Source organism: Marmota monax, unplaced genomic scaffold, assembly GCF_021218885.2.
Source record: "Marmota monax isolate L192 unplaced genomic scaffold, Marmota_monax_Labrador192_F-V1.1 WCK01_AAM20220418_F8-fsc00943, whole genome shotgun sequence".
NCBI lineage: Eukaryota > Metazoa > Chordata > Mammalia > Rodentia > Sciuridae > Marmota > Marmota monax.
Window position 1 is genome coordinate 23,148 of NW_026693299.1, and position 23,441 is coordinate 46,588.

Here is a 23,441-nt window from a genome sequence, read left to right on the forward strand (position 1 = left end):
TCAAGATCTCTCCACCAACTGCCTAGCCCCACGCATTCCCCTCAGTGGCTTCACGCTGGGGCATCCCGTTGCCTAGTAACTGGGTGACCGGGAGGCGGCGCCCCACCCCCACCCCTTTGCCTTGAGCGCAAGTGGGTTTTGCTCTGGCCCTTCAGACACTTTCCCACCCAGCAGTGCCCAGGACACCTGCGAGGTGGGAAGGACCCCCCCTTTGCTCCTCTTTCCCAAATCCAGGGTACAATCCCACTTGGGAGTTTTCTCCCGCATCCTTCCTGCTGAACAGCACTTGGTTTTGATCATATGCTGACTTAAGATAGCACCTGTTGGACCAAAGCTGTATGACGAAAGGGGGACATTTGGGGACAGCTGTTCACCTTTTTTTTTTTTTGCTTCTGCCACGCCATTTCATTGTCTTATCGTTTTATTCCTCTTATTTCAACCCACCCATCAGTGTGGTCTCAGCATTTAGGGATTTGAGCAGCATTTAAATTAGTATATAATATTTATTTTGCAATATCAACCATTACACATAGAATATAGTCACTGAAAGTTCAAATTTTAAATCACAGTCTTAAAGAATTTAAAGTCACTATGATATAATAATTTGTTATATAATTAACATATGGCTTGCTTCAATAGAAATGAAATTTTATGATAGTTTCAATGTTCATTTGCTCTAATTTCTTGTTTCTTAGAAGAAAATATTACTCTTAGATTTGATAATTTATGGTATTGTAGACAATTTTAATACATTATAATTTTGAGAACTTTAATGTGTCTGTTAAATCACTACTCTAAATAAATTGCATTATTTTGAAAAGAGAATGTAGATTAAAGTCTTTACATTCCCATGTTTATAGCAGCACAATTCACAATAACCAATCTATGGAACTAATCTAGGTGTCCATCATGGATGAATGGATAAAGAAAATGTGGCATATATGCACAATGGAGTTTTATTCAGCCATAAATAAAAATGAAATTATTTTGTGTGTGTGTGTGTGTGTGTTAGGGATTTTTCTTTTTTTTTATTGTTGGTTGTTCAAAACATTACATAGTTCTTGATATATCATATTTCACACTTTGATTAAAAAAAAAAAAGTAAAAAGCACCTGCATGTGGCTTAGATTGCCCCTGGGTTCAATCTCTAGTACCAAAACAACAACAATAAGATGTTCATAATAGGGGAAGCTGAGAGCTCTGTACAATCTTCATGCTTTTCTATAAATCTACATTTATTCTAAAAGAAAATTTAAAATGATGTATTCTAAAATAAAAATCTTACTTAAGAAAGCAAAAAAAAAAAAAAAGAAAAGAAATTATGTCAGTTGTCGGAAAATGGATGGAACTGGAACCTTTATGTTAAGTAAAATGAGCCAAACTCAAAAGGTCAAGGGTTGCATGTTTTCTCTCCTAAGTGGAAGCTAGGGAGGAAAAAAGAAAAAATAAAAGTTGTGGGTTAGGAACATCATGAAAATCAAAGGGAGATCAGTAGAGGAGAGGCAGCAGGGAGTGGAAGAAGGGGAGGTGGGGGAAGTGTTGGGGAGTGATATTGGCCAGATTATATGGCATGCATGTATGAATGCGTAACAAGAAATCCCATCCTAATGTACACCTATAAAGCACCAATAAAAAGCTAAATAAAGAAAAGAAAGCCATTACATTAAAAAAATTTAAATTGTATGCTAATGAAATTTCTATAATGAATTATTATATTTTATGCAATACTATGTATTAACTTCTAGTAATATAATAAATAGCATAACTTAATATTCTGTAATAACTCCAACTTATGTAATATTTGTGGATTATGAAGGTGTTATGGTTTGGATATTAGGTATCCTCCAAAAGCTCATGTGTGAGACTATGCAAGAAAGTTGACAGATGAAATGGTTGAGTTATGAGAGTCTTAATCTAATCAGTGCTTTAATACCCTGATAGGGATTAACTGGGTGGTAACTGTATTTAGGTGGGCTGTGGCTGGAAGAGGAGAGTCCCTGGGGGCATGCCTTTGGGGTATATATTTTGTTCTTGGTGAGTGGAGTTCTCTACTTCCTCAGGTTGCTTTGTCCTGAGCTGCTATCCTCTACCACACTCTTCTGCCATGATGTTCTGCCTCACCTGAGCCCTGAGATCTATGAGCCCTAAAATAAACTTTTTTCCCCTAATTGTTCTAGTCTGGTCTTTTGGTCTCAGCAGAGAAAAAACCGACTAAAACAGATGACAAGTGAATGTTGATTATTACATAGAAAGTATGTGTGGATTTAAATAAGAAGGCTCAGTCATACCAGGAAAAAAAAAAAAAAAAAACAGGAAAAAAACAGATGATGATAGTTCTTGCAAAATTAGTGCACTTATTTCAATAGAGACTTATTTAAGTTTAAGATACTTCTCAATTAGTTCATCATAAAAGGGACTTGTTAGTAAGCCGGACAGTTTTTTTTAGGTGTTAGGTCAACAGGCCTCTTGGTGATCAAACTCATTTCTCTTTTGGAAATGAAATCATGTTATTTTCAATTAGAACAACACCCAATTAATTTGTCAGAAAATTATTGTAATTAGTATATTAAACATTCATCAAAGTTATAATAAATTCAGAAAAATGTTTTAAATAATGAAAATGCCTACCACAAGAATGGCACACTTCAGAAAACACCCCTTGTTAAGGGCCTCACATGAACCACAGAATTTGGTAACCCTGTTATTTGAAAAGAGAATCTGGAATTGGTACAGAGAATTAACATGTTTCTAAAAAATGGGAATGAGTGGTGGGTCCAGCTCTTTGGGGGGCATTTTACAGCATTTGTGAAAAGTGGAGAAAGTCTCATCTGATTATTCATGACCACTTAAAGCTCTTGCCACCGGTCACAACTTATACTTGAAATTCCCTCTATTCTGAATTCAGTGGGTAACAGTGACTTAATAACTTGGCCTCTTTGAGCCTCAGTTTACCTATCCATAGCATAGGAGACCAGTTGTTGTGAGAATGAGTACAATCCATGTGAAGGCTCCTACTTCAGCGGGTACAGACAGTAGTTAAGGAAGGCCCACAGACTAGATTGAGATTCCATACCATTGTTGAAATTTTATTTTCCTGTGGTTCTTTCTTATTTAAAGAGATTCAACTATCCTAGGTCAAATATCAGAAAAAAGGATGTCTTTTAAAGAGATAACAGGAGAATGTGTTGTCTAATTTGTGATTTGTCTCAGTGATGATGTTCATTAATTGGCTTTACTAAGGTGGTACCTGCTAAAATTCTCTGGTAAAGTTACTTTTGTTTCCCTTTGTAATTAATAAGTATTTTGTAGAGAAATACTTTACACTACGTAAAGATTCCCCTTATCACCAGCTTTTACTTTGTTCATTTATTTATATATTTTGTATGGATTAGTGTTTCCTGTTATTCAGTAGGTTCTATTGTATTATCTTCTGCTACTAACATTATTTATATTGTTCAAATTTCCCTAATTTGGCCAAGGACTGTTTTTGTGTAGTAGACTTCTATGTACTTTTGGCATGTTTCCTTCATTGCCGAAGCTTTTTTTTTTTTTTTTTTTTTTTTTTAATTTTCTTGACACAACCAGACATCCCAGGCTCAGTTATATTCTCCTTGCCCTGGCCCTGTGGTCAGCCATTTCTCCTCAGTTTAAGAGGAGAATGGATATGGTGCTGAGGGTGCATTTGCTGTTGCAGTGTAACTGCTCACAGGCCATCTTGGGAAGCTCTGTATTTGTACAGAAGTGCAAACATGCATTCATACATTTGCACACAAACACATTTACTCTCTGGATCTCTATATAACGGGGATCATAAGTTCATGACACCTCCAATTCCAGTCCAACACCACAGTACTCTTTCTAGGTTTTTCTTTCCAAATTTATAATTTCCTTTACCAACAATGAGAATCACAACATCCATTATCCATTATGGAGTCACTTCTCTGAGCAAAGTCCTACTTCCTGTGTGTTGTGCCCTCTCCTCCTGCTGCTGTACCTGGGCTCAGCACTCCATTGAGCTTCTCTTCTACTTTGACACTGTCCTCACTTCTTGGCTGGGTCTCCTGTTTGTGAAGATCCCCCCATCCTCCTTGGGTGCTGATGTCATCATGCCCCAGCCAGTTCCATGCAGGATCACTTGCTCACCCTATTAGGGATCTAACCTCTGACCTCAGTGCTCCTCTCTTCAGGGGTATCTTCTTTTCCTCCTTGGGATTAGACACCCAAACTTTGCTTTTTGCAAGATCCTGAAATGATTTTTTCATTTTTGTTTCCGGAAGCTTTGTTGTTTTAATTTTCATATTTACATTTGCTATTCATCTGAAATTGATTTTTATGAATAACAGGGGTCAATAGCCATTTTAAAAAAATGTAAGTCTGTCTGATGCTATATTAATTGCAAAGAATATAATTTCTTGTATTATCTATATTTTTGAATGTATTTTTAAAGTGTCTGTTTTGTTTCCTATGGAAACTCTCCAAAATCTATCATCTTGACCCTAAAGTTACTCATTGCTATGTTGTGAAACTCGGATAAAGTGATTATTTGCTTATCTAGAAGACAAATTAGAACTAGTGAAAGAGAATAGTAGTAGAGAACTAGGTAAAAGAGAATAGTACAATCAGATTTCCTTTGGACTTTCAAAATGGGGAAAATTCCATTATCCTGGGTGAACCAGTAAAAACTGGTTCTTCAGATTCTTCCAAGTTATTTGACAGCTCTTGAGTACTCAGTCTTCTACAGCACTCAGATTCTCCATGCACAGGCAAGAAAGGGTTAGTGATATCCAGAGAAACCTGTCATATTATGCAGTCTGCTTGCTCAGATCTCTGGGTCACTGTTTGTGAAGATCTCCTGCTCAGATGACACTGAAGGATTTGTGTCTCATTTGAAAATAGGTCAACAATGTTTCCTGTTTCAAAATACTCTGGGGGACCTTAGGTTTCCTCCCTCTATATGTAATTATTCCTTCAATAATTGCTTTTGTTGAAATATTCTTGCTGACACTTCATGGTGTTGATGGATTGTGGAATTTTATGAACAAAAGTTGTTTTAATATAGGATGGTTATAAGGAACTTCTCGAAAACTTTTTAAAAACTGGCCAATATTAGACTTCCTGATGCTGAAACTTTGATTTTGCCCAAATCATCATGTCTTAATTTTTTTTTCCCATAATGTGTTAGAATTCTCTGAAGTAAGTTAGTATTTCATGTAAATTTTGTAAACATATAGAGAAAGTATAAACATGTTTAAACTAGTATAAACTAGAGCTAAAGACTTCTGTTTCTTGATATAGTATCACATTTCACCTGTACTATCTTCTCCACAGACCTGTCATCTGCAGCAGCCAGGCCTTGGCACAGCAGGGAGGCCTGCTGCAGAAGCCCATGCCATGCATCACTGCAGCTGGGTCCACAACCTCAATTTCCCACTACTCAACCTCCATTGAGAAAATGGAAGTGGGGCAGACATGAATGAATGGTGGGAATATAGAATTGACCAATAGCATTAGATCATTTCCAAACCTGATTGGACAAAGTCTGGACCAATAGCATTGGTACATTTTTCAAACCCTAATTAGCATAACTTTGAGCCAATCACAGTGACCCAAGGGCTATATAAGACCTCTTGCCAGCCACACTTCGCAGAAGATAACTGAAGACAGCGGAGCAGAAGAAGACGGCGGAGCAGAAGAAGCCGGCGGAGCAGAAGCCGAAGCCGCCGGAGCAGAAGCCGAAGCCGCCGGAGCAGAAGCCGAAGCCGCCGGAGCAGAAGCTGGAGCCGCCGCCGCCGCCGGCCGAGCCGAAGCCGTCCGAGCCGAAGCCGGCCGAGCAGAAGCCGGCGCAGGCGGAGCAGAAGACCACCCATCCTCAGTGTGTTGAACTGCGAGTCTTCTACGCTGGTTTTCAACAAATACTTGCTCCATCTGGCTTGAGGATTCCATTCTTCGCGTTTGTGGGAGAAGACCTTTAAAAGAAAACGACGTTGAGGGTGAGTTGCTGGGGTGTGCTGCTCTGCACGAAATACCTCTATTTTATTTACTTATTTGTGTTTTAGGGATTGGCTAGCTTCACTTAGCATAATCTGCTCTAATGCCATCCATTTCCCTGCAAATTCTATGATTTTGTCATTTTTTAATGCAGAGTAATACTCCATTGTGTATAAATGCCACATTTTTTTTATCCATTCGTCTATTGAAGGGCATCTAGGTTGGTTCCACAGTCTTGCTATTGTGAATTGTGCTGCTACGAACATGGATGTAGCAGTGTCCCTGTAGCATGCTCTTTTTAGGTCTTTAGGGAATAGACCGAGAAGGGGAATAGCTGGGTCAAATGGTGGCTCCATTCCCAGCTTTCCAAGAAATCTCCATACTGCTTTCCAAATTGGCTGCACCAATCTGCAGTCCCACCAGCAGTGTACAAGTGTACCCTTTTCCCCACATCCTCGCCAGCACTTGTTGTTGTTTGACTTCATAATGGCTGCCAATCTAACTGGAGTGAGATGGTATCTTAGGGTGGTTTTGATTTGCATTTCTCTGACTGCTAGAGATGGTGAGCATTTTTTCATGTACTTGTTGATTGATTGTATGTCCTCCTCTGAGAAGTGTCTGTTCAGGTCCTTGGCCCATTTGTTGATTGGGTTGTTTGTTCTCTTATTGTCTAATTTTTTGAGTTCTTTGTATACTCTGGATATTAGGGCTCTATCTGAAGTGTGAGGAGTAAAGATTTGTTCCCAGGATGTAGGCTCTCTATTTACCTCTCTGATTGTTTCTTTTGCTGAGAAAAAACTTTTTAGTTTGAGTGAGTCCCATTTGTTGATTCTAGTTATTAACTTTTGTGCTATGGGTGTCCTATTGAGGAATTTGGAGCCCGACCCCACCGAATGTAGATCGTAGCCAACTTTTTCTTCTATCAGACGGCGTGTCTCTGATTTGATATCAAGCTCCTTGATCCATTTTGAATTAACTTTTGTGCATGGTGAGAGAAAGGGATTCAGTTTCATTTTGTTGCATATGCATTTCCAGTTTTCCCAGCACCATTTGTTGAAGATGCTATCCTTCCTCCATTGCATGCTTTTAGCCCCTTTATCAAATATAAGATAGTTGTAGTTTTGTGGATTGGTTTCTGTGTCCTCTATTCTGTACCCTATAGAGGTTTTTTATACGAATCACAGTTGTGAAGCTGGGTACCTCTGTGCAGTACTGGTAGCTATGCCCATATTTGTTTTAGAGTTTACTTCCCACCTTTTAATCGTTCAATTTGTGCTGCTCTCCATGGTTCAGTCCAAGAGCCACATCTTTCAGTGAATCTTCCCTGATAAGCCATTATAATTCGTATTCCAACATTGGCTTGCCCATGATCTCCAGCCCCTGACACATACTTCTATTGTGGCATGTATCATGGGGGACAGTTTTGACTGATTTAGCTTTTTATTTGCAGGACCCAGCACATGGCCTGACATTTGGTGTTCAATTGTGTTTTCTGAATAAATGAGTGAACTTGATCTATTGGGTTAAACTTTCAGGGGCTCCAAACCCTTCCCTCTTCCTGGCAGAGTTCTGAAAAGGCTTCCCTGCTGGAGTTCCACAGTGCACCACACCCTTGACATTGTCCAGAAGGCTTGATCTTTCTCTGGCACAGCTGTTTCTGCTGCACTTTTCTTCTGCTTTATTCATGGAAGGAAGGGTTCTTTTTGCATTGGTGCAAAACACCATTGGTGTTGGCAGCTTTTCCTGAGCTTCCATTTCAGTACTTGCCTTCTCTTACCTCAGTCCCAGAGAAACATGGAAACAGTGAATGAATCGGAAAGCACTGGAGGGACCCTCTCTGCCTGCATTCACATTTAGAAGTATCCTCACTGGCTCTGAACCAGTGTCTTAGGTTCTAAAATCACCTGCTGGGAGGGAGGGAGCTGCTATTACTGGAGGTGAGAGGACTCTTGTAGAAGGTTGGGACCACCATTAACTGAGTTTAGATATTTTCCATAAATGAAGTAGTGAGTGTGGAGAGCTAGAAAAGTTCCTAACACATGGGAGACCCTGGATGACATGGCTGCTCTTTTTCTTTTTTAAACTCAGCCTTTCTGGATTTGCCTTGGGAGGTGTGTAGGCATTAACTCACTCATTTTGTTACTCACTTAACCAATATTTATTGCGCCTTTGCTATTTGTGTGATGATAACTGTGCTGGGCTTGGGTTTATAGTGATGGATAAGGCAGACATGGTCCCCATTTCACTGGGATTACAGTCTAGTTTATAGAAGGACTTCCCAAAGAGTTCCTGGGGAACATATGCTGACAAGTTTTTTTTTCCTACAGGTACTCTTCATGTGCAAGGAATGAAAGCTTAGTTCTCAGTCTCAGTGAAGGGAGACAGTCCTCTAGGGAACATTGTGTGTGTGTGTGTGTGTGTGTGTGTGGTCATCACAGTGATAGGATCATTCCTGGCATGTGGTTGGGCAGGGGGCAAGAATGCCAGCTATCCAGAAATTCACTATACAGTCTGACACAAGGACTTGTCCTGTGTTCCACATGACTTTTGAATCTCCCATGGGACATTCATTGAAGTGAAAATCTTATTTATAATGACCTGTCTGGAAACTAGTTCCAGTTTATAACGCCAAATTGCAAGGAATTCTGTCTGCATGGCTGTGACCAAAATTTTCACTGTGTTTGCACTAATATATGTTGTACATCGAGCTACAGTACAGCACATATATGAAGGCATGCATTTATGTATCGTTTAAGGTAAGTAATATACTCATTGGGCACATCAGAATATTTTTATTGACTAGGAGTCTGTAATAGAAAATGTCTAGAAATCTGTGCTCTATAAGAAGGAGCTCTAGGCTCAAAAATCAGAGATCCTGGGTTCAGGATGTAAGTCTGCCATTTGCTGTGTGTGAAGCTTTGTGCAAGTCATTTAGTATTTCTGAGCTCTGCATAGGTCCCAAGGTGGTGCTGAAGATGATTTCTACATACAGAGATAAGCACTTTGATAATTGTAAAATCTACCTGTACATACAGAGTGTCATTGTTCTCTGTATCATTTGATAACAGAAGCAAAGACTTCCTTACTTTGGTGTGTCCTCATCATATAATACAGTATCCTACACATAAAGAATAATTATATACATATAAATGATTCTAAACAGTATTTATGATCATTAGAGTCTTGTAGCTATGTGAATACCTTTCCCTTAATTAGAATGAAGTAGAAATTCCATTGTGATTATTTCATTTCTTCCATCTCAACATAGTTTCCACAAATAAATAAATGTCATGCATTTTGTCCCTACCAAGATGGGACATCTTGGTCTTTGTCACCAATTTTGGAGAAGATAATCAGTTCTACTAAGACAGTAGATGAAAAGGAAAAAAGAGCAATTACCTACTAGCTCCCTGAATCTCTTCCCACCAGAAATGAGAAGATTGAAAGTTTGGTTTGAATCTGAATGTAGACCCCCTGTGGACATTTCAGAGGGCATAGGTTGCTAGGGATGATTTCAATTGTATAGGAAATATTGCATTTTAAAGCTACCATAGCAACCTGGGATTAATTCTGTGTAGTGCGTTCTGTCCTCTGAGTGGCTATTTCTGCTATTTATGGGCTCTTTGAGGTCACTATTTTATCCCCATTACCTGGCACAGTGCCTGATGCTGCTAAATGAATGCTCAACCAACCAATAAATGGTGTGCACTGTGAGCTAAAGTCTGGGGTAGACATTAGGTTCCTTTAGATCAATAACTGGAGTTATTTTAAGAAGGCAGAAAGACAATGGACAGGTTTGGGGAGAAGGAGGTGAAAAGGAATGAGTGATGGGCAGCAGGGAGAACGTTATTTCATTCTTTTCTAAAAAGGCAATTTGGAAGATAAACTTCTTATAGAAGAAAAAAAAGACCTCAAGAGGGAGGTGACATGGAGCTTGGAAGGGCGAGGATACATCAGAGAGGAGACGTTGCTGTGAGCCTGTTTCTCTTGGCTGCCTATCAAGTAGCAATTACCTACCAGCTCCCTGTATCTCTTCCCAACAGAAACAACCTAGTTATCCAAATATGACTCATCCACACCCCCAAACTGACTTTGATAACAAGATACCAGAAGAAGCAGGGGGAAGAATTTTAAAGATTGTATGCATGTTATGACTCTCATCTTTTCTTTCTCATACCAGCCTTGCAGGTATAAGCTGATGTGATTATAGACAGTCTATGGTTCAGCTTTACTTAATTCCTAGGCTCTTTAGATTAATAAGAGTATGACTCAGAAAGCATGGTCATTAAAATGTATTATAATGGAAATTATTTATTTGTGCCATTCCTTGTTATAAGGACATTCCATACTTTCCAGTTGTCAGAGTATAAGCTTTGTTTTTGGAGCTAAAAATAGAGTAGAAATCGACAACATTTAACACACTGAAAAATGAAATGTTCAGTCACAATTTGTTTATTTTCACTTTTTAAAAAGGAAAGGTTATTGAGGTTTAAAACCCCTGTGAACTTTATAGCAAACGTATAACTCAATTAACTTCGACACATTCAGTTGTATTGTAGCTACCAGAAACAAGGTGGAGAACATTTCCATAATTTTGAGAAGTTCCCTTGTACCCCTTTGTGGTGAACAACCTCTGGCAACCTCTGGTCTGTTTCCTAATTTTCCAGCTTGACTTATTTAAGAATATCATATAAACGAGATGCAGCACATTAGCCTTTGAGTCTGGCTCCTTTGACTTAGCTTAATGCTTTTGAATTTTCAGCTTGTGGTTTACAGTAGTTTCTCATCATATGTGGTTTTGCTTTGCATGGTTTCAGTTACTCACAGTGAAGTGAGGTCCAAAAATATTAAATGGTAAATGTCAGAAATAAATAATTTACAACTTTTAAATTGTGTAATGTTCTGAGTAGTGTGATGAAATCTTGTGCTATTCCTTCTGGGGTGAGAATTGCAGTATACACAACCCATCCATTAGTCACTTAGAAGCTCACTTATCAAATTGACTGTTGTGGTATTGCAGGGGTTGTGTTCCTCAAATCCTTATGTTACTTAATAATGGCCCCAAAGTGCAATACTAGTGATGCTGGAAATTTGGATACACTGAAGAGAAGTTGTAAAGGTGAAAATTTATTATAGGTATGTGTGTATAGAAAAAAAACACAGTATGGAGTTCTGTACTAGCAGGCATTCACTGAAAGTCTTGCAATGTACTTCCCTTGGATAAGCGTGGGGAGGAGGCTATTGTTTTGTTTTTATTGTACAGATTAAAAAAAAAAAACTAAGGTTCAGAAGTAACTTCTCTATGTTAACATAATATGTAAATGTAATGCCAGGATATGAAACCCAGGGATCACTGACTTGAAAATTCGTGTTTATAACCATGAGAAGGCACTTTCCCCAATTTCTACTGTCAAGATGCACTCCAGATGGGATATACTGGATGTACCTTTATTTAATCTTAATCAAGCTTACCTCCCTGATAAAGGCGATACTAACAAAGATGTTCTCCATTATCAAGCAAAATATCAAGTCATCATAAATATCAAGGCCAGTGTGCAAAATGTTAAGGTCTTTAGCAGCATTAGAGAATATTTGGGAGAAACAAGCTTTTTACTATGCAGTATAATTTCACATGGGTGACAAGTTGACTCTGCCAGTTTCACTGTGAACTGCTTAGCAGGATTCTACAACAATTTTAGTATGTGTAAGAATATGTACAGGACTTTAAAAAAATAGCTACAAGACAAAGCTATGTGGTAAAAATAGTGTTATGTGCTATTTAATAATTTAAAAAATTTATTTTTCACAAATACCAATGTTCTTGTCAAAATTATTTTTGACAGATTATATTTATTCAACCATTGTAGCACAGTATCAGTCAAGAGAGTAATTCTTTATCAGGTACTTACTGTATCTGAGATAATTTAATATAAATGTTTAATGAGGTATTGGAGGATTGAAAAGGTATGAAGATCACTATGTATTGAGGCTTTTCAGGAATGAAGGTTTGGGTTGCCACTCAACTAGATAAAGAATTCTAACCAGCCAAGATCCTGGCTGGAGTAAGGAGGGAAGAATGGACAGAGACAAAGCTTAATACCAAGGACAACTGTCTCATGATAACTTGTCTTGAATCAATGTTATTGGATATGAAAACTTTTATTTCTGCAGGATAAGGACAATGCTCATCTCACATTATGAACAATGCAATCCATCCCAGGGATTTGGTTAACTTTATTAGACAATAATTTCAAAGATCGTGTTTCTGAACAGCAGCCACTCCAGCACTATTACACACAGTAGGAACTCAGTCCTCACCCAGCAATAGCTGTTTCAGGGCTTCACAATGAGGCATGTTGGGTCTTCAATGGGGGACTATCTTCTAATAAGAGAAGCTGGTACAAATGTCCACATATAAAGAGGTAGTGAACTACAGTGGAGAGCTTCTCAGATGTGGTAACACTTGGTATCCAGTTGGTTATGGAGCCTGGACTGTAAAAGAAGTCCATTCATATTGAAATATGGCTCTTGTAATTGATTTGAGGGTAGTGTATAATGTAGAGGGAATCCCAAATGTCATGCTAACCAGGGTTCCAATCCTGGGAGAAACTGGAGCTCAACTCAAAGGTATTGAGGAAGGTTGCTATTTGGTGGGCATGGGTAATCCAGGAGACCACCAGGGAACACAAGTAGTTTTAGGGGGACATATTAACTCTAGCCTCTTTTTTTCCCCTTATAGTATTACCTAGCAGAGTACTAAGTAAAGCCGGCTGGGTTATTATTGGCTAAGGGATGGCACTGGGCTAACCCTGAAAATACCAGGTCTTTAGTACTGATCCCTGGGGAGGATTGTGGAAAGCAGAGACCTAGAGTTGCCCCTTTGATCACACTGGCATCATCTGATAGACACCAAGTAATTTTGCCGGCCTTGATATTTTACTGGGCTGGTTAAGTTTGGAAAGTATCTTTTAAGCAATATAGCAATTGGAATGAAGTAATATAGGAATAAGGGCAGGCAAATGTGAGTAGACAATCAGAAAATGTGGAATTTCCATTTTTATTTTTTTGGGTCTTATTTGAAATATTTTAAACTTCCAGGACTGAAATAGTTTAAAGCCAAGAGAGATGGGAGCTTACTACATATTGCATATCTTTAAGAAAGTATAAGACTGGGGATTTCTGAACCTTTTTATTCAGTGAGATTGATTAATTTGGTCTGAGCATACCCACAAGATTAAGTAAAGAAAAACTCTGACAAATTCAGATAGTTTGCATCAGTAAGAAAGTTTATTGAAATTCATTAGTAAATGAGAACAGAAAGTTTTTCTTTTTTCTTTTTCCATGAAAAAACACTTTCTGGCAAAGTGAAAAGAAGAACTACAGAAATCACAAAACACCTTTTAGACACCTTATTTTCAAGGAGTGAACCTGTTTCCACAGACCATTAAGACAGAAGTGTTGAACATTTTGCCATGCATCTGTTATATAATGGCCTGTGCGAAGGGAGACTCTTTCGTCTTGATGCTACTTATTAGTAGTGCTTCTTGGTTTCTGATTCAACCATAGATGAAAGAACTCTACCATCAGGTGTCACTTCTTCAATAATTGTCTTGATCACTCTGGTTTTGTTAGTATCTGTGAATAATAATAAATAAATTAGAATTTAGGTTAAGCAATTTGTAGGTATCCTTGCTAATAAACATGCAAATATTCAAAAGGAAAAACGATATTGCACTTTTTAAGAAAGGAAAATTCAAATTTTCACATTAAAAATAATCCAATCAATGTTTACTCAAAAGTGCGTTTTGTTAAAAAATGCAAATGAAAACCCTAAGATTTTCATTTTTAAAAACAGCCCTAGAGCTGAGGAAGCACTAAAACCATCACGTAGAGTTAAAACTAATTCTGATTACCCCAGAGATTTTCTGCTGACCTTGGTCCCTTAGATGAGACCTCTCCAGCGGACCCGGAAGAGGAGGATTTGAAGCCTCCGCTTCCGCTCTGGCCTCCGCCGGAGCTGCCACCGCCAAAGCTGCCGCAGAGGCCGCCGCCGGAACTGCCGCCGTGACCACCTCCACCGGAGCTGCCGCCACCGAAGCTACCGCCGTGGCCGCCGCCGGAACTGCCCCCGTAGCTGCCGCCGCCGTAGGATCCGCCTCTGGAACTAAGAGGGGTGAGGGTCCTAAGCAGTGATCTTGTAACAGTGGAAAAGGGTGGCTCCCTCTCTGGTGATTGTTATTTTAGTAGATAAGCCAAGGTTTTGAGAGAATACAGTACTGCCAAGCACGTGTTTTAAAACCCACTGTTTAAAACAAACTTAACTACACACAGCCCTGAGATTCATTCACTCCTTTTTCGGTACCCTGCCTCCTCCTTACACCTCCCTTCTTCCCATCCTCTGGCATTTCCTTGGGAGTTTGGATAAGCCTTGCTATTCATAATATTGAATGAAAACAATTGGGATTTTTTTTTTTCCCCAGTTTTCCAATTACCTTCCCTCTCCTTCTAGCAGGCTGCGGTAGGTTTGAATTTCATTCTCCAGTCGGATCTTAATATCCAGGAGTTGTTGGTATTCAGCGTTCTGGCACTCGGTTTCAGCTCTAATCTGTTGCAGCTGTTCCTTCAGGGAGGTGATCTGGCCCTGAATCTGTGAGAGCTGCACACAGTAGCGACCTTCCGTTTCTGCCAAGGAGGCTTCCAGGGATTGTTTCTGAAAAGAGGATTTTGTTGTTGCTTAATGACCTCGTTGTTCAATTGGCATACTGAAGCTTATCAAATTATTTAATAAGATACTACTGGAGAAAAAGGGAAATGAATAAAATTAGTGTTTTATGTAATGGCAACATTTCAATCTCAGCACTTCATACTGATACTAATAGTTCTTTTCCTCCATTAGCATAGAGTTCCAGTTTTATTTCTGCTTTCTTATCCTCAGCTCTGTGTTTCTATGATAAAATGGAAGTCATGTCTCAAGACTTAACATACCAGGGCCAGTTGGGACTGTAGTTCAATCTCTAGACCTTGAACCGTGCGTCTCAATTCAGTAATTTCGGATTTGTGGCTGGACATTTGTTCAATGTTGTTATCGATTTCTGTAGTCAGTTCCTTGCTCTGGAATTATAAAAATGGGAAAATATGAGAAACCTCGGACATGACAACAGAACTTACATGGGCTTCACTGTGAAGGGTGGTTGACTTACCTTTTCATTGAACCAGGCTTCAGCATCCTTTCTGTTCTTTTCAGCAAGTTGCTCATATTGGCTTCTCATGTTATTCAGAAGTTCAGTCAGATCAACACCTGGGGCAGCATTCATTTCCACATTCACGTCACCAGTAGATACGTTCTGAAGGTCTCTCATTTCCTGTTTGAGGAACAAAAAAAGATTTAATGACTGCACCATGACCACAATGAACCTTTTGAAAAATTGGGGGAAATATAATTTTGTATCACCTCTTCATGGTTCTTCTTCAGGTACTGCAGCTCTTCAGTCAGGCTCTCGATCTGCATCTCCAGATCAGCCTTGGTGAGGGTCAGCTCGTCCAGCACCCTGTGCAGGCCGTTGATGTCGGCCTCCACGCTTTGTCGCAGGGTTACCTCATTCTCATACCTGCAACAAGCATGATACATATATTGGATACAATTCTTAAGAAGGAGTTGTATGTGGAAAAAGACTTTAAAAAATTTAGAGTTGATTTCATGTCCTTGCAATATTTACCATATACTAACTCACATAGGAAGATTAGCAATTACTTTAAATGCATTTTCTTCCTTTAAAGCTTACCAGGAAGGTAATTCTGAAATTGAAACTTTCTCAGATAATTCCAGTTCTGTCACTTTGAATGAATTCAGGAAAATGTAAATGCTACTATGGCATCTAAAGTCACTATTACAAACAATTGATGTATTTGTATTGATAGTATTGCACATTCAATTAGCTTACTTCATTCTGAAGTCATCAGCTGCCAGCCTGGCATTGTCAATCTGAAGCAGGACGTTGGCGTTGTCCGTTGTTAGGTTGAGGATCAGGAGGAACAGTCATTTAAGAAAAGGTCAGATGCAAATATGGCTTTTATAGTGGCATAGATAAGCTGCATTTTTATGTTGTTCTCTTCCAAAAACTTTTTGTGTGGATTATTTTTAAATATAAAATATTTTAAGCTTACCCACAAACTTAAATTTAAAAACCTATCTTGAAGTTTCTACACTATTCTATTTCTGTGTCATCCCTTTCTGAAAACTAACTATATGTAATCCTATTAATGTATTAGCCTCTTTTATACTTAGTGATTTTTATGTATTTCAACCAACTTTTGACTGGCTCACCCCTGTATTTGTTCCATTTGCTATAAATATTTCTAAATAGATATACTCTGAACTGGTAGGTACAATTCACAGATTCCCTGGAGTTAAGCAATATCCCAATTCCATAAAGGAGACTTCATGGATTTTGCAATGTTGCTATTGAATATGGCTTATTTGTTATCAGTCTTAATAATATTTTTGTTCTTATTCATTTAATATTTTTCAGCTCTTACATTTTTAAATGATCTGGCATATTTAACTGTGGGCTCATTATATGTTCATTAAAATCTAAAATTCCTTGTTAATCTGCATCATGTAAGACAGACAAAACACATGCTGGATGAAGATTGCCATGACCATACCTTCATTCAATTTATCCTTGATGAGACTGGATTTATTTGGAAGCAAGAAAATCACAGTGAACAGCTATATTATACTTAAGATTCATCTACCCATATTACAGGGATAGAATTAAATTTAAAGTTGGATTTTAAAATGCTCCTTACCTGATTTTTCAGTTCTTCAATGGTTTGGTAGTATTTGCTGTAGTCCCGAGGCTCCCACTGGCTTGAGTTGCCATGCTTTTCATACCACTCCTTGATTTTACCTTCCAGCTCATAGTTTGATTCTTCCAGAGCCCGAACTTTGTCAAGGTAGGAAGCCAGCCGGTCATTCAGATTCTGCATGGTTACTTTTTCATTTCCAGAGAGAAGGCCACCATCTCCTCCAAATCCACCACCAAAGCCTCCTCCATAGCCACCTCCACCAAAGCTGCCCCCACCGAAACTGCCACCTCCAAAGCTGCCTCCTCCATAGCCCCCACTTCCATAGCCCCCACTTCCATAGCCCCCACCAAAGCTGCTGCTTCCGAAGCCTCCACCAAAGCTACCTCCACCATAACCTCCTCCTATTCCTCCAAAGCCATCTGAAGAGCCCCCAAAACAGCCTCCACCAGAGCTCCCACGGCTAAAAGAGCCACCACTGAAGCCCCCTGAGCTATATCCTCCACCAAGGGAGCCTTTGCTGCTTGAAATTCTGAGGGATGATCCTCCTCCACCTCCTCCCCTCCACTGCGGGAGGAAGAGTACTGCTTGCTTGAGCTGTATCGAACAGACATGTTGATGCTGTTGAGCTCAGGGAGTGCCTGCTACCAAGGACAGTGGCAAGCCTTTATATACTGAGAGGGTGTGCCTCTCAGATGTTAGGGTTTGCTTACTTGCATGGTTTTCTTTTTGTCAACTTAGCATCTTTGACTCATGATTGCATAAATTATCTTCAGTAATAACCAATACCAATATGTATGCTTTTGAATATGCCCTAAGAAAAAACAGGAGATTTACTATGTTGAAATTGAAAAATGGGTGGAGTTCAGATGAGCATGTTTCATTATTCTTTTTGTCTTTTGAAGAACATTGGGCAACTATTAAAATCCTTTTTCCTCAGCATTAATTAAGTTTGCACAGAATGTTTGCAAAGTTTTGGGGAAAAAAATTTAGCTACAAAATTATGGTTAAAATAAGATTTAAATAATTTATGCTTTAAACTGTTTTAATTAATTGGAACAACAAGTAGCATGAAGACTACCAGAATCATGCTATAGTAAGAATATCTTGTAAAAACCTTTAACCAACCAAAAAGAAAATAAAAACATATGGAAATAATTTAATTAGCATCCAAGAGTTGCTGCATATAAGAAGTAAAAGCCTAAAAAGCACAATTTAGGAAACTATATGTATGTGTGTGTGTTAGGGAATCTTTTATTTGGAGAGTGAAAATATATTAATATATATTTTTAAATTTTTTTAATTGTACATGGATATAATACCTTTACTTTATTTATTTGTATGTGGTGCTGAGAATCAAACCCAGGGCCTTGCATGTGCTAGGCGAGCACTCTACCACTGAGCCACAACCCCAGCCCATATATTAATATTTTGTCTAAAATATTGGAAGTAAATATTGATTGAGAAATTTAAAATTTAATGATTTCATTGTTTTTAACATTAAAAAATCTGAAATATGTAGGGTAGAAACTGGTCACACCAGAAATGCCAATCAAGTGATTTTAGAGTGGGAAATTTGTATCATGTATCTGCCAACCTGGGGCTGAGTTTCTACTAGGTAGGCAATCAATCAGTCATGCTTATCTAATGCAGCCCTAATAAAATTTCTGCACATGGAGACTTGGGTCAACTTGCTTGGTTGGCAATACTCTCTCTATGTAGTCATATATATCAACACTGAGAAGGTACCATATCCTGAGACATTTGGAACCCTCCGTGTCCTTGCCTTACAATAAACTATAACCACGAGTATGATAGCCAAAAAAAATCTGAAATATGACATAATCCTGGGTTATTTTGTTTCTAAATTCCTCATAATTAAATTTTTTTAATGAAGACTAGCATACAGAAATTCTTAGCACAAGAACCAAAAAATCTAATCTCAATACTAATTTCTAGTACCTTACAATAAGTTTTGATTGACCAGAAAAAGAGAATTTAGATACGGTAGTTTACAAGTAAATATTTGCTTGCAAAAATATATATCCATGGTAAAGAGTACTTGCTTAAAAAGTTATGAACTATAGTTGTATGTTTCTTAATAAACAAAACATTTTCTTAGGTGTACTGTTTACAGAATCTGGTATAACAGTTTGTCTAGTGAAGTATTTAATTGAAACTTTATTAATGCATGATATGAAATTTTGTAATGCTTTTTGTGATACTATAATGTAAAATACTCTGGAACAAACTGCTGAGGATAGAGATGGTGGTTATCATCTGTAATTTGTATCTCAGGAAGCTAAAGCTGAGAGAGGTGATGATTTTTTTCCTAAAGGCATGTAATAGATGGTTGAACTGATTATAAGTTTGGTTCCTTGACTTTGACTTTCTTAGTATATCAATGTGTATATGTATTCTCAGTTGTGGTGTATTTGGTCTGATAGAACTGAATGTCTCTAATTCTTACCATGAACTTCTCCCCATGGAAACAAAATAAAACAGGAATAACTTGAGAAGCTTGAAGATATTGAAAGAATAGGGATTTGGCACTCATTATTATATTGAGAATTGCCTTTTTAAATTAAATTTATAGCTGTATCTTCAAGTTTATGATCTAAAGAAATAGTTTCTGCAGGGAAAGGGAATGTGGTTGAGAGCATTAATGAAGAGTTGATTGTTAGAGTGGAGATTACTACCCAACAAATTGCAACTCCTCCAACTTGTTGGTACATGGTGCAGGTGGAATTTAAGCTGAGCGTTGGGAAGGATAAGTGGGGTTTTTCAATGTGTGCAACATAATTGAGAGAACTGTTCTGGGAAGTGGGGACTGTGAATATGCCAAGCTGGTAGAGACTCCAAATGGACCAGTTCGGCTGGAACAGATTGTTCATATTCGTCAATGTATTCATTCCTTCAACAGGTTTTATTGAGCACATGCAATTTGACCTGGGTTTACATAGGTGACTAAGATATAGTTCTTGCTCCTTGAGGAGTTCATAGTCAACCTGGAGAGGCAAACAAACATACATATGAATCAGGGATAATAATACAGAGTCATCTAGGCTACATCTGAGGCATGGGTAGGGGGCTGAGGGAATGCAGAATGGCATTCCATCAATCTGGTGAAAGGAGACAGGCAGGGAAAGGAGGTGTACACTTGATGGATTCTATGTCCTCCTTCTCTCCAAAGTAGGAATAATAACTTTTGCTTAGCCTATAGAGTTATACTGGGGATCAAATGAGTTTAATTAATATAAAACATTTAAAACAGTGGTTGTCATACATAGAATAAGAGCTTAATAAATGGTTTTGTTTTCATTATTACTTTTACTGTAATCTCTGTTTCTTAGAGTCTGACCACTGTCCAATCCACAGTCAGCCTGCAAAATATGAATGAATGAAAGGATAGAGTTGGAAGTTGGAAAATGGCCAGTGAGGAGGAAAACATGGCTTTGCAGGAGAGTAAGGGCCAGGGGAAGCTGTTGAGTCTGACTGCTATGTAATGAACTACACCATCCGTTTTTCACTGGATGATACTTTAATTTCTGACTTCATTCTTTTTTTCCTGCACCCACCAAGTCACCATTTTTTGTTGCTTTGGCCATATCTGATGTATTTCTTTCTTTCTCTAATATCACTGCAAACCCCTAATCCGGCTTTCACCACTTCTCTCAGGATTACTTCACCAGCTTCTGAAGTATTTTTTTTTTTTTTTTTTTGGCTCATCACTATGTCAGTTAAGTTCTATCCAGTTCACTGTGGCATGATTAGTAATGTTCTTAAAAAAGTATTGTCATCACTTCACCAGCATTCTCAAGCCTCTGTGGATGGATTGTCTTTCCTATAATGTTGCTTGCTCGTCCAACCTCATGCCCCTGCGGTAAGGGTGGTAGAGTGGAAGGAGTGCTGCATTCTCCTCAGGAGGTGATTATGTGGCCTTGAGCAAGACACTCAGCCTTTCTGTGTCTCAGTTTATTGTCCCATAAAATATGGATAATACTAATATTAAATATTAAAATATATATGATGATAATAAATAATTATAATCTGTGATCCAAGGGAAAATGTTAGCATTTCCTTAAAAAAACCCTTTAATTATAAGCAGACCTTTCTTTTCGCTCTGGACCAAGACATTATGCTTTGTTCCATTTAGGACCTTTGTTGCTCTTGGTGAGGAGTGCCTTTTTTACCTTTCGCTGGCTTATTCAAATCATTCTACCTGAGCTTCAAACTCAAGCTTAAATGTCATCTCCTTCATGAGATTTCTCACCATTAGTCTACTTCATGGCCATCTCTTTCTTCCCATTTCCTGTGTTGTACATCTGATTATTTTATAATATGTTATAATACTCTGGCTTCATTATTGTTCCTAATGCAACATGGTACTTAACTTCTTCCATAGAAGGGAGGGTGCCTTATAGTCTTCCTGTACTGCTGGGTACTCAGTGTTTTCTGAATATTTTCATATCACTTTATGCCTTTTCCCACTTTTTTCTTCACCTTTATTTTGTTCTCTCAACTTTTGTCCTATATATTTTGCTATTGCCAAAAATTTAAACAAAGACTGGTTGGAGACAACTAACTTAATTTTGCTTTGAAAGAAATGATGCTTTTAGAATTGAGGATATTGTGTAAAAATGCTAAGAAATCTAAGATTCTACATAGGAATTTTGAGATAGCTTAAAGAATATAAAATATATACCTAGAATAAATGTACTTTATATATGTAATGTTTCGTAAAGAAAACATTTTGACTTTCACTTTTTCTTCTTCATTAATGGTTATTTTTTTGGCCATGAAGTTACTGAGATGATCTTGAGGCTAGTAAACCATTAAAATCTGTGGTTCTAATCTAAAATTTGATTTTCATATATTAGGAGAATAGAAAGTTCCGGTTGGGTTTCTGGTTAGCTAGCCTATAAGTATGATGTAATTTAAGGATTAAATATAACACGACTTAACTTTTAAACTTCGTTGACCTGTCATAGGTTTCTGTTTTTGGTTAAGTTCATTCTGTGAAAGACAATTTCTCAATACAAATAACCTGCATTAGGAGAAGTTATTGATATAGAATAGAAAGCAGAAATATAATACTCTTTTTAGTTTTCATATAAGATAGTAAAAACTGAAAGTACTAAACCAACCAACCAATCAAACTCTACAGACCCCAGTGTTAAATATTGAAATTAAACATTGTCAAAAATTCAGTGGCTATTTCTCCTGCCTCATAAATTTAAAAAAATTCCTTTAGGTCCAGTTGTGTTTTTCATCCAAATCAATAATTTCACGGATGGCTGCGTGTGGACCATTGGCACGTTTGGATATAACTTCTTGTTAAGTTTTAGCTAGGGAGTTTGGGCCAATCTAAATAGAATGGAGAAAATTTTAGATTAGAAATGGTGCACACTGAGGTTAAAGTTCATAGAGAAAGTAATAATCCCCTACTCTGATGACTTTAAGTGAATATATGTGAGATATATATATATACATTTAAGGGAAAAGTCTTATGAAGTTAAATTAATGTCTTAATTTTATTGTTTAGAGATTTTAAAAAATGCTTCATAACAAATGAAACTCCTTCTTTGAATCACTTTGGGAGAGGTTGGAATTGCAGAGGAAAAGATTTAAATCATTATTTAAATGTAACATATGGTAAAGGGGAAATTTATCATAATCTTTTTGGCTCCTCAGGGCTGATGGTTGATAATGCCCAAAGACCATTTAATTTTTTTGGATTACACAAATTTGCAGATAACATTGCAAAGTTAGTTCTAAGATTGAGTTTATAGAGCTATTCAGACTTTTTTATGATCCAGGGCCTGTGCTAAGCATTTACCTGCATTTTTCTCATTAAATCCTGATATCAGCTTTATGAGGTAGCTTTTTAAAACAGTTATTAAAGTAAGTGATTTGCCCCAAATTATTCTATAAAGGGGCTCCACTGGGATTTGAACACAGGTATATCTTCTGAGCCTTTGCTTTATTTAGTACAATGACTCTTTCGAAGTAACCTGATATTGTATTTTCCAGCATTGTGACTTAGAAAATTATTAAGTACATAAGGGATTTTATTTCCCTTTTCAGAGTGGACAAGCTTTCTTTATTATCATTGTTTTGTGATTAAAAACACTCTAATATAAAAAGAAAAAGAACTAATGAGACTAGATTTCCTGCCCTTGAAGAGGTTAGGCATGTAGGTCTTGCCTGTACCCAGCCTAGACTCTGCCCCAACTTCCTGAGGGTTCCTTTTGCTTGGATTTCTGGAGGTTCCTAACTTTGTCAGGATTGTCCTTAGTCCCAGCATCGTCATTAAAATAAATCACAGCAATTAGCCCCATGCATAACTGCTCTGTTAATCCTTTTATGCAACTGGCTTTTCCAGGTGCTGGTAATACCAGTTATGGAGATTAATCCCTTTTCATCAGGTTTTTACTCTAAGTCCTAGGGAATACAATGGTGAACTCATGATATATGTCTGAATTAATTCAATAGGTTCTATTGCTTTGGAATTCTCCAACTTCCATATTCAAAAGCTATCAAACTTTTTTGTGTCTTTCACAGATATTATCAATATTTCCCATATTGATCATTTTGGTTAAATGTGGAGCTAAGTAGAATTTTCTGGTCTTAAAACGTAGATAAAT

The 23,441-nt window shown here is 37.8% G+C and overlaps 1 long non-coding RNA gene across 1 annotated transcript; it reads left to right on the plus strand.

Annotated features, from left to right (window-relative positions):
- Positions 1–5,855: 5,855 nt before the first annotated feature.
- Positions 5,856–22,932, plus strand: LOC131424639 (uncharacterized). The gene is made up of 2 exons (XR_009227996.1): positions 5,856–5,990; positions 9,858–22,932. It is a non-coding gene; the product is annotated as an uncharacterized LOC131424639 (long non-coding RNA).
- The last annotated feature ends 509 nt before the right edge of the window (positions 22,933–23,441 follow it).